The sequence below is a fragment of the Lissotriton helveticus genome, chromosome 5_1 (genome assembly GCF_964261635.1).
Source record: "Lissotriton helveticus chromosome 5_1, aLisHel1.1, whole genome shotgun sequence".
NCBI lineage: Eukaryota > Metazoa > Chordata > Amphibia > Caudata > Salamandridae > Lissotriton > Lissotriton helveticus.
This window is the reverse complement of record NC_136065.1, coordinates 368,974,173-368,990,803: the sequence shown is the minus strand read 5'-3', so window position 1 is coordinate 368,990,803 and position 16,631 is coordinate 368,974,173. Positions and strand designations below refer to the sequence as shown.

The following is a 16,631-nucleotide window of genomic DNA, read 5'->3' as shown; positions in this document are numbered from 1 at the left end:
GCACCTATGAACAGGATGCGCTGGGAGGGCACCAGGTGAGACTTGGGTACATTTATCGAAAAACCCAACCTGTACAACAACTGGGTTGTCTCTTGCAGATGTTGGAGCACTCTCTCTGACGACTCTGCTTTGATCAGCCAGTCGTCCAAATAGGGGAATACTGAAATCCCCGACCTTCTGAGATGTGCTGCCACCACTGCCATCACCTTGGTAAAGACTCTAGGCGCAGTAGTAATTCCAAAAGGCAGGACCGCAAACTGATAGTGTTGCGACCCCACAGTAAAACGGAGATACTTCCTGTGCGACTTCAGGATTGGGATGTGGAAATACACAGCCTGCAAGTCGAGCGACACCATCCAGTCTTCTTCCAGCAGCGCTTGAAGAACCTGAGCAAGGGTGAGCATCTTGAATTTCTCTTGTTTTAGATAGAGATTCAAGATCCTGAGATCCAGGATTGGACGAAGTCTGACATCCTTCTTGGGAATCAGGAAATACCGGGAGTAGCATTCCCCGACCCCTTTCCTGCTCTGGGACCACCTCTATCGCACCCTTTCTTAAAAGAGTCTGTACTTCCTCCTGTAGAAACAACAGATGTTCCTCCGTACAATAACCTTGGCAAGGAGGGTAATTGGGAGTAAATTCCCGAAAGGGAAGGGCATACCCATTTTCTACGAGATTGAGAACCAAAGATCTGATGTAACCGATTCCCAATCCCGTAGAAAGTGGGTAAGCAGACCCCCCACCGGACCCGCATGATCCCGAATGGCGGATCTAGGGCTGCTTTTCTGTGGCTGGGGGGTTGGAGGAGGTGGAGGAGGAGGAGGAGGAGGAGGAGGAGGAGGAGGAGGCCTGACGTCCACGAGGACGAGCACTTTGCTTTCCCCTGTAAGACCTGTACAAGGTATTCTGCTGCTGCTGCTGCTGACCTTGTCGATAGTTGCGAAAGGAAGAGCGACCAAAACCTCTGAATCTCCTGGCCGAAGAACCTCTGATCTGGAGTCCTAAAGATTTGGCAGTAGCTCTACTGTCCTTAAAACTCTCTAAGGCAGTATCGGCCTACTTGCCGAAGAGACCAAAACCATCAAATGGTAGATCCAATAAAGCTGCTTGGACATCTGTGGAAAAGTCTGATGATTTTAGCCAAGCCGACCTTCTCGTGGCAACCGCAGTGCCCATGATGCGAGTTACGGAATCAGCAGTATCCAATCCGCTTTGTATTACTTGGCGTGCCGCTGCTTGAGCGTCAGACAAAACTTCCTCAAAATCACTTCTACTTCCATCAGGGATCTTAGGAGCCAAAGAACGCAATGAATCCATAAGTGCGTGCACATATCTCCCCATGAGACAAGTGGCATTAGTGGACTTCAATGCCATACTAGCCGAGGAGAAAGTATTTTTGGCCACCTGATCCTGCTTCTTGGCCTACTTATCCCCAGGTACATGAGGAAACGCACTCAAAGACCTCTTTGAACATGCCGCCTGAATGACCATGCTCTCAGGAGAAGGATGAGACGTTAAAAAAGCAGGGTCTTCTGGTGCAACCCTGTATCGTCTTGCCACACTTTTGGAAACAGCCGGAGCAGTTAGAGGCTTTTTCCACACCTCCATAATAGGTTCTGTTAAAGCCTCATTAAACGGAAGCAACGGTTCCACCACCGAAATAGGCGAGTGTAGGACCTCAGTAAGAAGGTTAGACTTAAATTCAACTGTTGGCAAAGTCAAATTAAGAAGTCCCGCAGCCTTCCACATTACTATATGATAAGGCTGGATGTCCTTAGAAGGCGCATCAGAACCTGATCGTAACTCCCATTCCGGGGAAAAATCCAGGCCACTAGCATCTGCTAGGTCTTCAAAGCAATCTTCTTCCAGTTCGCCTTCCTCCACATCAGGACGAGAGTCAATATACCTCTGCTCCTCCAAAAGGCGTTGCGCCTCCCTCCTGGACCTCTCCTTAACACGCCTCACCACTGGATCCACCATCGACTCAGACGGAGCCGGAGCTGACGTCAGTACCGAATCCGATGGACCAGTGGGTTGTAGTCGAGGTCGACCTGGAGCGGGCAACACCGGGACTGGCGTCGACGACTTCGGCGGAGCCGGGTATTGCCATGGCGCCGTCGGGCCGGCATAAACGGCATGAATGGAGCCGGGGCATAGGAGTGTGGTACCCCCAAATTGAAGGCCAGTGGACCCATGGGACCCGAAGGTGCTCCAGAGGGGTACCAAGCCCTCGAAAAGACGCCATACATAGCGTTCAAAAACGCTAATGGGTCTTGGCCTGGGGCAGGAAAAGGTGGCTGAACAACCTCAGGCTGGACTTGAGGTGGGAAAAAATCCGGCTCCTCCACAAGCGCGGATTCTTCTTCCACCGGAACTTCTTCCTCTCGGGCCGGGGACGGCGCCGGAGACGGATTGGAAGCCGGAGTCGGCGACTGCACCTGCGAAACCGAAGGCGAAGCCTCACCTTCCTGATTCGAAGCTTCCTGCGGAGGGTTCACCTTCGATCGACTCATGTCTCCTCTTCTTATGCTTCTTTCTTGATTTTGAAGCATGATCCGTAGAGGACTTCGAGGTAGACCCCTCTCGAGATCTTGATCTTGACTTCGACCTCGCCTTTCTCGAACGAGATCGTGAAGACTTCCTACCTTTGTCAGCCTTCAACTTCGCCACCAAGAGCTTGGTTTCTCTTTCCCGCAGGGCCTTTGGGTTCATCTTTCGACAAGATGAACAACCATCCACATCGTGATCGGAGCTTAAGCACCATAAGCAGTCCTCGTGCGGGTCCGTGATGGACATCATTTTCCCGCATTCCCTGCAGGGCTTAAAGCCAGTCTTCCTTGACTACATCGTCGCGAAACAAAGAAGCAGATAGATGAAGGAAATAGCAACAGTCACTAGAAAGCTACCGAGATTCCCCGAAACCGTTAGCGTCGACGACGCAGAAAAAAGGGAACTGATGTCATCACGCCGGCGTGGGCCTATTATGGGCGTCGGTGATGTCAGCGGAGTCGCGTGCGATGCCGTGCCTCTATGACGTCCAAGTCCACGTCGGCGCGAAGCTACGAAAAGAATTTCCGAACGTTGCTGACGCAAGGGGGATATTCACAAAGTGAGGAATCCACTGGCAGATGTATCTATCAGAATGAATGGTTTTGTGGGTGTGTTGTACACAAGAGCTGTGAGACTTGGCTTTTATGAGCCAGTCGTCTAAATAAGGTAACACGCGAATGTGTTGCCTTCGTAAGTGAGCTGACATCACTGCAAAGCATTTGGTGAAGACTCTGGGTGCTGTGGTCACTCTGAATAGGAGGACTTTGAATTGATAGTGTTGACCGTCCACGAACCGGAGATAATTTTTGCTAGGGATAAATAGGAATACGAAAGTAGGCGTCGTTTAGATCCAAAGTGGAGAGGAAGTCACCTTGCTGAAGTAGTGGGAGCACCTGTTGGAGAGTGACCATGTGGAAATGGTCTGATTGAATGTAGAGGTTTAAGGGTCTGAGGTCCAGTACTGGTCTGAGAGAGCCGTCCTTTTTTGGGAATAGAAAATAGAGCAAGTAAACCCCTGTGCCCTGATAATACAAGGGGACTGGTTCTATTGTGTTTTTTTTGTGAGAGAGAACCTCCTGTTTTAAAAGGGTCAAATGTTCCGTGGACATTGGGCGGTGTTTGGGAGGGGTATGTGGAGGATTGGAGGTGAGTTTCAGGCAGTAACCCTACTGGATAATTGTCTTACCCACTTGTCTGTGGTGATGGAATTCCAGACAGGTAGGAACTGTGATAGACGTCCCCCGACAGGTGTGGAGTGATCGGGGGGGAAGTGGAGGGAAGTAATTGCTTGGTGGTAGGGGAGGTGCGGGTGTTGTTACCGCGTCCTCTTCCCTTGTTGTTACCCCTGTATCCTTCTCTAAAATATCCTTTGGAAAAGGAACTTTGATTGGGGATTTTGTAAGAGGAAGAAGGTTGCTCGGATGCATTGGTTTTGGAGCCACCCCTAGGAAAGGAGCAACGAAAAGAACCTCTCTGGAAAGGCGATTACAAGGACCCCGTAGATTTTGCAGTCTCTATCTTTTTTCATCTTTTCGAAAGATGTGTCGACTGTAGGTCCAAAGAGATGTTCCTGGTCAAAAGGCTGGTTAAGAATACTGGTTTGCACCTCTTGTTTGAAACCGGATATCCGGAGCCAAGCGGGTATGCGAAACAGAACGCTGGTATGAATGGCACGAGATGCGCTATCAGCTGCATCAAGAGCACACTTAATGGATGTATTTGTAATTAGGATAAGTTACGTACCTGTAATCCTAGTTCTCTTTCATGGGATCCTCATCAAAGTCATAAGCACTGAATATTCCCGCCCATGTGCAGGGACCCCAGAAATAATATTAAAATTATATATGGAAATCATATATATCTAGCTCCACATATATGTATATACATATATCATTTTTCTCACACCAATGCAGCCCCAAGACTGAGGCTAAACAATGTAATTATACATAAAAAGAATGTATTTGCAAGTATATAAAAACACACCTTAGGTCAAATAACACTTGAACTCTGTGTTTTAATGAGCAAAACACTCATATAATGAAAATTGCAAATAAACTAGACATTGTTAGCCCACAGGCTGCATTGTAAAGCAACAGCATAGAAAATGAAAGCATTTTCAACAAAAACTGGCACCGTGCCTTTAAGGAAGCCATGACCCCTGGCTTCCCATCAGGCCTCAGGGGTGGCAGTTAGGTCAGTTGTTCTTTGCATAACCCTGAAAGTCAGGGCTGGACAACAAAAGTATGAACACTTTGACATCATCTCATTTACCTGGGGAGGCGGGTGGGTTGCTTATGACTTTGATGAGGATACCCCTTCCAGGGGATCCTCATCAATAGTCATAAGCACTGAATAAAATAGCAAGCCCATCAACCACCTGCAGGTAAATGAGAAAACACATGATCCAACCAACGATAGTAACAGCTAAAATCAGCTGTTAAACAGATTCACAAGGAGGCCTGGCCTACCTGGGTGTCTGCTCTAGTGTCTGAATCTAAACAGTAATGTCTGGTAAATGTATGGACGGACCTCCAGGTCGCCGCCTAACAAATCTCAGACATGGGCACATTATGAAGAAAAGCTGTAGTAGCCGCTTTTCCTCTGGTGGAATGTGCTTTGGGAGAAAACCCCAGGGTCTTCTGCGCCAATTAATAGGCAAGTTTGATACACAAAACTATCCACCTTGAGATGGAACGTTTCGAAGCTGCATAACCAGATCGGATCGATCCATAGTGGACAAACAGTTGATCAGACTTTCATATAGATTTGGACCTATCAAGATAGAATTTTAAAATCCTTTTCAGGTCCAAAGAATGCAAGGCCCTCTCAGCTGGAGTGGAGGGATTGGGAAAAAAGGTGGATAGAGAGATGATCTGGTTTACACGGAAATCTGAAACCACCTTAGGCAGAAAAGAGGGATGTGTCCTCAACACCACCCTATTCAAATGGAACACTGTATAAGGCTCTTTGGAACAGAGAGCTTGAATTTCGCTCACCCTGCGAGCTGACGTGATCGCTACCAAAAAAGCAGCCTTCCAAGAAATATGCTGCAAGGTTGCTTTATGAATGGGTTCGAAAGGAGGACCCATCAATTTCGATAGCACGAGGTTCAACTCCCAGGGGGGTGATGGAGGGCGTACAGGAGGGTAGACCTTCTTCATGCCCTGGAGAAAATCTTTCACAGCCTGTAACTGGAAAAAAGAAGGTTGTGAAGGTGAGCGCCTATAAGCTGTTAGAACTGCTAAGTGTACCTTAATGGAATTACATTTCATCCCTGCTTTAGCCAGATATAATAGGTAAGGGAGAATGACCTCTTCCTGACCCTTGATAGGATGACAATTTTTCTGCATACACCACATGTATAAACGCTTCCACTTGCATGCATAGGAATGCCTTGTGGAAGGCCGTCTCGCTTCTTTCAAAATGGACATGCAGTCCTGCGGCAGTCCTAGGTGGCCGTATTGTATGACCTCAGGAGCCATGCTACCAAGTTCAGTGACGGGAGGTTGGGATGATGAATCCTCCCGTTCACCTAGGATAGCAGGTCCGGCCTGCACGGCAGCCTCCTGTGAGGACACTCTGACAGCTGTAGAAGGTACGTGTACCACCACTGTCTCAGCCAGTCGGGGGCAATGAGAATCATCCTTGTGTACGAGTGACCTAGCTTGCTCACCACCTTCGGGTTCAGCGGAAGGGGTGGAAAGGCATACACAAATTCCCCTGACCAGTTTATCAAAAGGTCATTCCCTTTCGATCCTGGTCGGTAGAATCTTGAGGCAAAGTCTCGGCATTTGGTGTTTTCGTCATCCGGAAAGAGATCTATGGTGGGACGACCCCATGACTGGAAGGTGTTTTCGACTAACTCGTCGTTGAGAACCCAGTCCTCTTGGTCTTCGAAATGCCAGCTTAGAGCGTCCGCTCTCACGTTCTGTTCTCCTGGGAGATGGACTGCTGTGACTGACAGATTCTGAGCCAGGAGCCAATGCCACAGATTTTGTGCCTCCAGGAAGAGGGTGCGTGAGCGTGTTCCTCCCTGTTTGTTCAGGTAGAACATGGTGGTGGTGTTGTCCATTTGTACTAACACTGATGATGTTTGAATCGAGGGCAGGAAAGCTTTGAGGGCTAGATGGATTGCCCTCAGCACCAACATGTTGATGTGGTAGGATCGCTCTTTGGGAGACCACAGTCCTTGCGTCTGGAGATGACCCATGTGTGTCCCCCAGCCTTGTAGAAAAGCATCTATGATCAACGTCTGGGCAGGTGGAGGTTGATGGAACGGAATCCCGACTTACATATTTCGCCTTTTCATCCACCAAGGTATGGAAGCTCGCGCTGTGTTTGACAAAGTTATCTTGTCGTCCCAGCATGCTGACTGCTGGTCCCACTTGTCGTCCAGATCCTGCTGGAGACGACGCATCCGTTGTCTGCCATTGGGTACCAGAAAAATGCAGGATCCCATCGACCCTAGCAGTGATGCAATCCTTCGCACCGTCAGGTCCTTGTTTCGTAGAACCAGTTGGCATTTCTGAGTGATGGAACACTCTCTCCTCCGAAGGAAACACTTTTCCAGCCACGGAGTCTAGCAGAGCTCCTATGAAATGTATCTTCTGCATCAGCTGTGAAGTTGACTTGTTGAAATTCACATGCAGACCCAACCGATAGCATAGAGCGATGCAGCTCAGATAATGGTTCCTTACACTGTCTGGGAAAGGACCCTTCAACAGCCGGTCGTCCAGATATGGGTACACAAAGACACCCCTGTGGCGTAGAGCGGCTGCTACCACTGCGATGCACCTCGTGAACACTCGGGGAGCTGACTTCAACCCGAATGGGAGGACTTTGAACTGGTAATGAGAGGTCCCCACCCGGAACCGGAGGAATCTTCTGTGACTGTGAGCATGAAAGTATGCATCTTGTAGGTCCGGCGAACACATCCAATCCCCCTGACTGAGATGTGGATATATTTGATGAAGCGCCAACATGCTAAACTTTTCTTTTTTGACAAAGATTGAGTGTCCACAAGTCCAGAATGGGTCTGTACTCTGCTTTCTGGCCTTTTTCTTAACCAGAAAGTATCTCGAATAAACTCCTTTCAGTCTTTGAGATCTCGATAGCTGTTTTTGTGAGAAGGGTGGCTACCTCTTTTTGCAGGAGTTTTAACTGATGACTCTATGTTGGCATTGGAGGGATAGAGGCAGGTTGATGTTGACACCAAAGAGAGTAACCATTATGAAGCGTAGCTAACACCCAGCGATCTTTTGTAATGGCCACCCACTCTTCCATATGATGCGCGACGCTTCCCCCCACTGAAGCGGTCAACGGCGCTGGGGGAAGGAAGAACTCATTGTTTGGACTGTGTCTTGTTGGAATTGTTGCCTAGACGCTGATTTCCTCCGCCTCTTGAGGAGCGCCTCCCTCTGTATTGAGATTTTTGCTGCCCCTGTTGGTCTTGACCCTTATGCCACTGAAGGGTTTGAACCCTCTGTTGGGAAGATCGCTTATTGTAGGGGCGGAACCTTTTACGGAATTCTTTTTCTTTTCAAGCCATACGGCTTTTAGAGTGTCCAATTCCGTTTTCATACGCTGCATTTCCTCATCGGTGTGTGAACCGAATAAAGAGGATCCAGAGAAAGGCAGGTTCATGATACGGGTCTGGGCTTTAGGGCGGTAAGACGCAACCAAGAAGACCTTGCACATACACAGTGAGCATTATCCATGCGCAGACAGGGTAGCTCCGTCCGCTGCAGCGCTAATGATCTGGTTGGAGACCTGGCTGCCCTCCGTAAGGATTTCTTCAAAATCCCTGCGATCTTCTTGAGGGAGTTTTTCAATGAAGCGCTGTAGGGAATCTCACAGGGATTTATCATAGCGGCCCAATAGCACCTCCGTATTGGAAACCTTCAGTAAGGAGGCCGAGGTGCCGCATACCCTTCGTCCCCAGGAGTCTTGCATCTTGCTCTCCTTGTCTGTTGGTACAGTGGAGGAAGATGCCAGGGCATGGGTTTTTCTTGCCGCTGCGATCATCACTGAATCCGGGGGAGAGTCGGCCCTGAGGAATAATGGATCCTCCTCTGGCGAACGATATTTTTTGAGAATCATCGCTGGAACTGATTTTATGGTCCTGGCGTTAGGAATTAGTCCATGACTGGTTCTATGATTCCTGGAACCAAGGGAAGCAGAGGTTTGGCCGCCGTCTTGTGATGTAGTGTTTCGAAAATCACTGTAGACTTGGTCTGGCGAGCTGTCAAGGGAATCCCCAGCTTAAGTGCCACTCTGCCTAAAATGTCTTGTAAAGTGAAGATATCGTCCACTGGAGAGATTCTCGACGGTGGACTGTTGGTTTGTGTTAGAGAATAGTCTCTATGTGAGCGAGTAGAAGATGAGGAAGATGTAGGAGATCTGGGTTCCCTTCTCCTTGACCTGGATCCCCGCCTGCTCGAGCGCAACGGGGGGCGTTCATTCTCTGGGCCTGGAAGCAGGTCGATCCCGATCCACCTGATGCTTTAACCGAGCTGCTGTATCTTTGTCGGGGGCCCAGTGATGTAATGGCCTGTACCACCTAGGTGACAACCTGAGGGAAGGTGACTCTCAGAGGAACGTGCTGGAGGATATGGGTTAACCCCTTGCAGGTGAATGTTCTGACACTGCACTGTCAGAAGAATAGATTACCACTTCCGGGGACTTAGATGTTGATCCACGGTGAGAGATAGGAGAGCCTGAGGGAGATGGTGATAGGCTCACTGGAGGAGAGGCCTCCACTAAAGGGCATCTAGAGCGAGATCTGGAGTGACTCTGTGATGCCTGTTGTCTTGACGGAGACTGCCCTGAAGAAAATCTCTTCCTTTTAGAAGGTGGGCTCGAGCGTACAGGAGAACGTCCCCTTGACTTAGAATGCATCTCCGACGCCAATGCTGCTTCCTTTCTCGACGTTGACTTTGGAGATCTCTGCTCCGACATTGGCCGGTGACGGAGTATGCAAACTCGACGTCGTTCTTACAGGGGTCTTCTGCGTCGACGTTGTGGTGTGTCCCAACGCATGTCTCGACGCTGAAGGTGATGGTTGGTGCCTCGACGCCGAAGCCTGATGAGCCATCCTTGGTGGAGTCTCAAAGAACAGAAGAGGGTCCCTGAAAACTGGAATGCAGGGAGAGGAGGAAAGACAGGGAAACAACAATAGCAAAAACACAGAACCTCTCCCTAGCGATAATTTTAACAAATGGGTATTACCTCAATTTGTTACATAAACATCAAAATTGTCCCAAACCAGAATTATATAAACAATTCTTTTATTATTATCGAGTCATAAGTTTCAACATGCTATTTATACCATATACACATTAGTTATCTGTACATCCTAAATATTTACATGAAGCCCCAAACACAAATATATACATGAAGGTCATTCCAATCCTACTCATTCCACACATATCCACACGCATACATCAAACCGTACACAACACAAAATACACCAAACTAAGATACGAAAACATTACAATATTCACAGAGGTTACAATATATACAAACACTTTAGACAATAACAAAAGAACAAGCGCCGACGCGCTTTTCGGAGTAGGACAAAGGTCCAATTTCCTTCGTCAGGGCGCAATGGATGCAATTCTTTGCAAATACGGGTATCCTCCGTCGATATTGAAACACAAAATTGCGTAACCTCCAAAAAGGGCTCAGACTCTATATAAAAATTCCAAGCCTGGAATATGGGGTGATGAAAGGGGCCTTGGAGGTGGAATCAATCCGACTGGCTGCCTGCAGAATTACATGACGCCAAGGAGTGTAAATACAAAGCTCAGTCTTTCCCACAATTAAAGAGGGCTCAGTATCTCTCGGATATCGAGGCAACCAAAAAGTGAGATAAGTGCACCATATAAGGGCTCAAAGTCAGTCTAAATAGCGGCTACAGCCCAAGCAGGGAAGGGCTGATATCCAGGTTCCCTCAACGGCACGAACGTCGTTTTCCAATCACGATTCGAAGGGGTATCATCCTTGGTGGAGACCTGTGACTCGACGTCGAACGCTGTTGAGACTCCGACGGAGCAACCTGCCTCGACGTCGAACGCTGGTGATGAGGCGTCGACGAAGTGTGCCTAGACGTCGATCGCCGGTGCATCGACGGAGCGCTGTGCCTCGACGTCGTTCGCTGGTGCGACGACGGCGCGTTGTGCCTCGACGTCGATCGCTGGTGTGACGACGGAGTGATCTGCCTCGACGTCATATGCCCACCTGGCACCGACGGAGACCTGTCTCTCGACTTTGAAGGCCGCCTGGTTGACGTCAACGGAGGTACCTGGGTTCTCGCCGTCGAAGAATGATGAGTTGTCTTCGTAGATGTTTTCGTCGTCGCAGGCAGCTTCGACGTCGACGGAGAACAGGTCAGGACTTCTCTTGAGGTCGACCGCGTTCTCCTCTTCTGCTGCCTTTTAGAAGACTTACCTCTTTCAGAGAGGCCATTGATTCGGATTCTCTCTCTGTCTTTGAGGGTTCTCCTAGATAAGTGTTGACAGCTGTCTGCAGAATGTGTCTCAGGGAGACAAAGGATACACACAGGGTGTGTGTCAGTCGTGGCCTTTTTTGCCACAGGAGGGGCAAGGATCTAAAAGTGAAGGCATTTTGACAAAAATAAACCTTTTTTGAAAAACAAAAAAGGCAGCACCAGCACTCTAAAGTCAAAAGACGTCGATTGAAAGTGAAAAAAATGAAGAATATCAAGATATTTTTGACAAAGTCAAAAAAGGTAGGAGCTGTAAAATCAGGGTCCTGACTGAAGGAGCCGGAAAGAACAACTGACCTAACTGTCACCCCTGAGGCATGATGGGAACCCAGGTGTCATGGCTGTCTTAAAGGTACGGTGCCAGTTTTTATTGAAAATGCTTTTATTTTCTATGCTGTTGCTTTACAATGCAGCCTTTGGGCTAACAATGTCTAGTTTATTTGCAATTTTCATGATATACAAGTGTTTTGCTCATTAAAACAGAGTTCAAGTGCTATTTGACTTAAGGTGTCTTTTTATATACTTGCAAATACATTCTTTTTATGGATAATTACATTGTTTAGCCTCAGTCTTGTGGCTGCATTGGTGTGAGAAAAATGATATATGTACATACATATATGTGGAGCTAGATATATATGATTTCCATATATAATTGTTATATTATTTCCGGGGTCCCCGCACACAGGCGGGAATATTTAGTGCTTATGACTATTGATGAGGATCCCCTGGAAGAGAAATGTACCTTCTTGTATCAGGTCATTGCCTTGCCCTTATATTGATCAGGGAGATGCTGGATAACCTTCTCAAGCTCATCATTGTGAGCCCTGTCATATCTTGCCAGCAAAGCTTGGGTGTTGGCAATTCTCCAATAATTTGCAGCTTGTGGGGCAATACGTTTTCCGGATGCGTCTAAAAGTTTTGATTCCTTGTCAGGAGGGGGTGTATCTCCCGTTTGTGAACTGGCCCTTTTACGTGCATTAGACACCACCAGGGAGTCTAGAGAGACCTGACCCTTGATGTATATTGGGTCGTTGGGAGCTGCCTTATTTTTTTTTATATATTCTAGGGTTAAGAACCCTGGCTCTGACGATGGTCTTCAAATACCTCTGGTGCGTGTTTAAGCAATCCCTTCAATATTGGTAGGGTGCGTGTGAACTTTTGTGGCTGAGCGAAAGTTACTAATAGGAAGTCTTCCTCTAAAGTATCTGAGTGCAATGGTAGACCTTGATATTGTGCTGCCCTTGGGATTAGTTGCGCAAACCTCACAATGTCATCTGGTGGGGATGGGCGAGATGGATATAGGTCCGGTTCATTGTGTAGATCTAGATCAGAATTATAATCCTGCCAGGGATCTGGTAGGATGGTATGTGCGTCATCATCATCCCCTTGTAGGTTTGTGTTCTCCTCCCTCTCCCCATCCCCATCCTCACCCCCATTATCACGATCTTCATCTAGTGCTGGAGGTGAAATTGAGGGTTGTGGGCAATGTACTGGAGAAATTAGTAGATTGGGATCAGTGGGAGGAGGAGAGGGTGGAGGAGGTGGAGGAGGTGGACGAGGTGGAGAGGTATTAGTGCCTATATTTCTTTTCTTAGGAGGAACTGGAGAATCTTGTGAATAGTCTGATTTCCTTTTTAGTGTGGAAGTGATATAACCAGTCTCTGGATCAATATGTATTGTTTTCTGTTTTGGATCTGGAAGATCCGGTGCAGAAAGGTGTTTGGAGACGGTGTCCTTTTTCGGAGCAGAAGATTTATGGTCTGCATGTTCCTTTGCATTCTGAGGGGTTTTATCCTGTTTAGGCTTAGGTGTAGGAGTTTTCGGTACGGGGACTTTTTTCGGCTCCGAAGACTACAGTTTAGTCTGTTTCAGCTCCAAAGGCGTGGTTTTTGACTGTTTCGTCTCCGAAGACTCGTCTTTTGTCTGTTTCGGCGCCAAGGACTTTGGCGTCAAAGGTGTTTTTGGCGCCGGTGGTGGCACATTTATGTGTTTGGACGTCGGTGCCCAAGGTGTTTAATCGGTACAGGAGCGGGGTTGGCTTGAACCGGGAGGCTTATCTTTTGGTACAATAGCCGAGCCGGAAGGCAGGGCGTCAGAAAGCTTCGGTCGGTGTGGACCTAGGCCTGAGGGCGAAGGCGTTACCGGAGCCTCTTGTATGGGAGTGGGTAGGACACGGGTCACGGTACTCACGGCCCGTTGAGCTGGAGTGAATGCGTCGACGGAGTCATCGGCCTCAGAGACAGAGATCTGTTCTTCCTCGACTACTTGTTCTGGAAGGGTTTCGGGACCTGGTTCAAAGATTTCGAGAATCAAAGTGCTTCCCCGGGACATTACATGGCGTCGAGCCCGACAATCCTGGATGGTTTTCATGGACCTTAAGGATAAACAGGCGTCACTGGTGTTTTCTTTGTGCTCCGGAGAGAGGCAAAGATTACACACCTCGTGTAGGTCAGAGTGTGGGAATTTAGAGTCACAACTGGGGAAATTTTTGCATAGGGAGTCCGTTTCATCGGCGTGCAACGTGGGCGCGGGTAGGCCCAACGGCCTGCGTCGAAGTCTAGGTCGAGTAGCTTGATTGTAGAGGATGCGTGTTGAAAGGGAAATGCAATAGAGACAATACCGTTGAGAGAGTGATTGCGCGTCGAAGGGGTTTCAATAACACCGACGGTGCGCAGCAACTTACATCCAAACACGATGGTAGAAAAAAACAATCTAAAGATGGAGACGATGCCCATGCGCACTATTACCAGAAGGAGGAATAACCTATCTCGTGACTACAAAGACTTCTTCGACAAATACAAACTGCAAACATCCGAGCCCAACACCAGATGGTGATCTATGCTAAAGTATACAATCTACAGTTCATATGCCTCGAACAATCAGTTTTACACAAATGTTATTTTTCAGGTTTCCATACAAATCAACTTCACAGAAAAACAGTCAATAGGTTCCTATGGAGGGAAATTAAGTTAACAGTTAACAGGTAACTAATTGGTCTTTGGAGTTGAGCTTCTGGGGATAGAACAAGGGTTCCTCCAGGGTCAAGAATGCACTCTCGTTACATCCTCAGCGGCACTAGGGTGGGTGCAGACTGCTGAGGCCCAATGTTATCCAATGAGGGATAGGGGGCCTTCGGTTGGTGGCTGCTGGCGAGGAGGCCACAAGGTTGTGGGAGCCAAGCTCTTGGTGTTAGGCTCAGGGCAAAAGGGGATCAGGTGTAGTACACAGAGTGCACCCGCAGCGGCGGCTGGGTGCTGTTTTGGCATCGGGTGCCCTGTTTTCAATGGGGATTTTCGGTTTTGGTTTTTAGCTGCAGACTTGGTCCGGGAAGAGTTCCAGGAGAAACCAACAGCTGGGCAGGTAAGTTGGAGGGCTCGGAGACGTAGGTTCACCTCAGTGTACTTTCTCCAGGGTGCAGGGCGGCTGGATTTCAGGGGTGTCTTTTGAGGTCAGATTTCACATTCCCAGGCCACTCACAGTTGGGGGGGGGGGGGGTGTCTCCCTGCAGAGACTGCAGGTGATGTCGGGGAGTCCTGGAGGGATCAACCCACAGTGAACTCAAACTCTAGAGCGCTGGGGGATCTCACTGGGACCGGTGGGCCACTTGAACTCGGGCGGTAGGCGATGGGTGCAGTGGTGGTTCCAAGCATCAGGTTTCTTTCTCCTCAATAGGCTAGGAGTCTTTGTTTGGTATTTCGTTTGAACAGAGCTGCTGTTCACAGGAGATCTGGTCTTTGTTGAAGGCAGTCGGTCCTCCGAGGGGTTCTGGAGGACGCTGGCTGTAGGACAAGACGATTTTTGGTGCAGGATCTCCAGAAACTGCAGACGCACCAGTAGGGCTGGGGGCAAGTCAGTTTTTCTCTGCAATCTCCTCTGCTGGGCGGAGTCTTTCGTCCTTTTTCTTCTTAGGTTGCAGGAATCTGCTTACATGGTTCACGGCTGCCCTCTAAATACTGTATTTGGAGGGCGTTTGAAGGGTCTTAAGGTCAGTAGCCAATGGGCTTCTAACCTTAGGGTGACTACACCCTTGGTGTGCTCACTTCACGTTGAGGAGTGAGCACAATCCCTAATCCTGATTGGGGAGTGCCTGCCATCTGCAAGATGGCGAGCACTTAAGAGAGGGCTTCACCTCGCCTCTCCCAACTCAGGGGTGGAGTTGGCAGAGGTCGGCACACCTTCAGGGCTGGCTAGTTTTTCCCGCCTGTCTTACTGCAGAAAAGGATGGAAGACAGGAAGGGGCCCACTCCTGCTAGCAGGAGAGGCTGGGGTCACGTTACAAAGCCGGCCAGGCCTTTGAATCTCCCCTGCACCGAAGGCTCCCTCCCTAGGGGTCCAGAAACATGTCTTGTGGTGGCAGGCTGGTGAATACTGGTCAGGGAACCCACCAGAGGCTGGTAGTTATTCAGGGGGCATCTCTAAGATGTAAGAATTTTTCATTAAATACCACACTGGCATGAGTGTGGGTTTAATGTGCTGAGAAGTTTAATACCAAACTTCTCAGTAGTCAAGTGTAGCCATTGTGGTGCTGTGGAGTTCGTAATGACAAGCTCCCAGCACCATATACTCTTAATGGCAGCAGTGCACTTACACTGTCTAAGAATGAACTTAGACACTGTAGGGGCACAGGGCTCATGCACCTGTGCCCTCACCACTGGTATAGGGCACCCAGCTAGAGAGATGACTGATATATGCCAGGGCAGTGGGTTGTAGGCATGGCAAACAGTGATGTGTGCCATGTCTACTCTTCACTTTGTTCTGCACCAAAACACGCAGCCTGCAAAGGCAGTGTGTGTGTATGTAAAGGTACAGGGCCTCTAAGGGCGGCAGTCTTTAGAGGTCTTCCCTGGTCACAGTGCCCTGGGTACCTGTGATACAATTTACCAGGGGCTGATTTGTAGCCAGAGATGCCAATTGGATTAGGTTTGGGGAAAGAACACAGGCCGTCGGAACGCGATTGGAAGGGACCCAGGCCATATAAAGTCAAAGGTCATCAGTAGTCTGGCAAAAAGTGGGGAGCCTACTACAACAGAAAACCACTTTCCTACACTTCTTTATTAACTCTGTGTGTGCAACACTCCTGTCTGATAAGCCCAAACTGCTCAAGCACACTACCACAAATAATGCACTTGGGATTATTAAATTAAGCCCCTGAAAACCAATAAGGGTCGTGTGGACATTGGTACACTGCATAAAAAGCCAGCTTCCTACACTATGCACAATTAATATCAGCTAGTATGGAGTTCGGTATGTTATCTGGTTTATTTTGTTGACAAACAACGTGACCAAAAGACTTATGATTCAGACTAGAAACCCACAATGCCACCATACCTTGAATGACATCTCAAACCATTTGTCTTGGCATTTTTTTTTAAAGTGGATGGTACTGAAACAAAAATTTTATCAGAGCCTCTGTGTAGTCTGTTTGTTGTGCCTTTTTAAATCTAGCACTCACTGTTTCAGATTCCCATTTTTCAAGGATGGGCTTACCGAACAACTTTATTCCTGGACTAAATATCAGAAAGAATCCCACAATTGAGCCACAGAATTTAAAGCTGAAGACACCAAGAAACAAAAA

At 48.4% G+C, this 16,631-nt stretch overlaps 1 protein-coding gene across 11 annotated transcripts in view; it reads right to left on the bottom strand.

The window, feature by feature from the left end:
• UBR4 (ubiquitin protein ligase E3 component n-recognin 4) overlaps positions 1–16,631 on the bottom strand; it is a 2,329,353-nt gene that overhangs the window by 1,734,249 nt on the left and 578,473 nt on the right. The window lies entirely within an intron of this gene.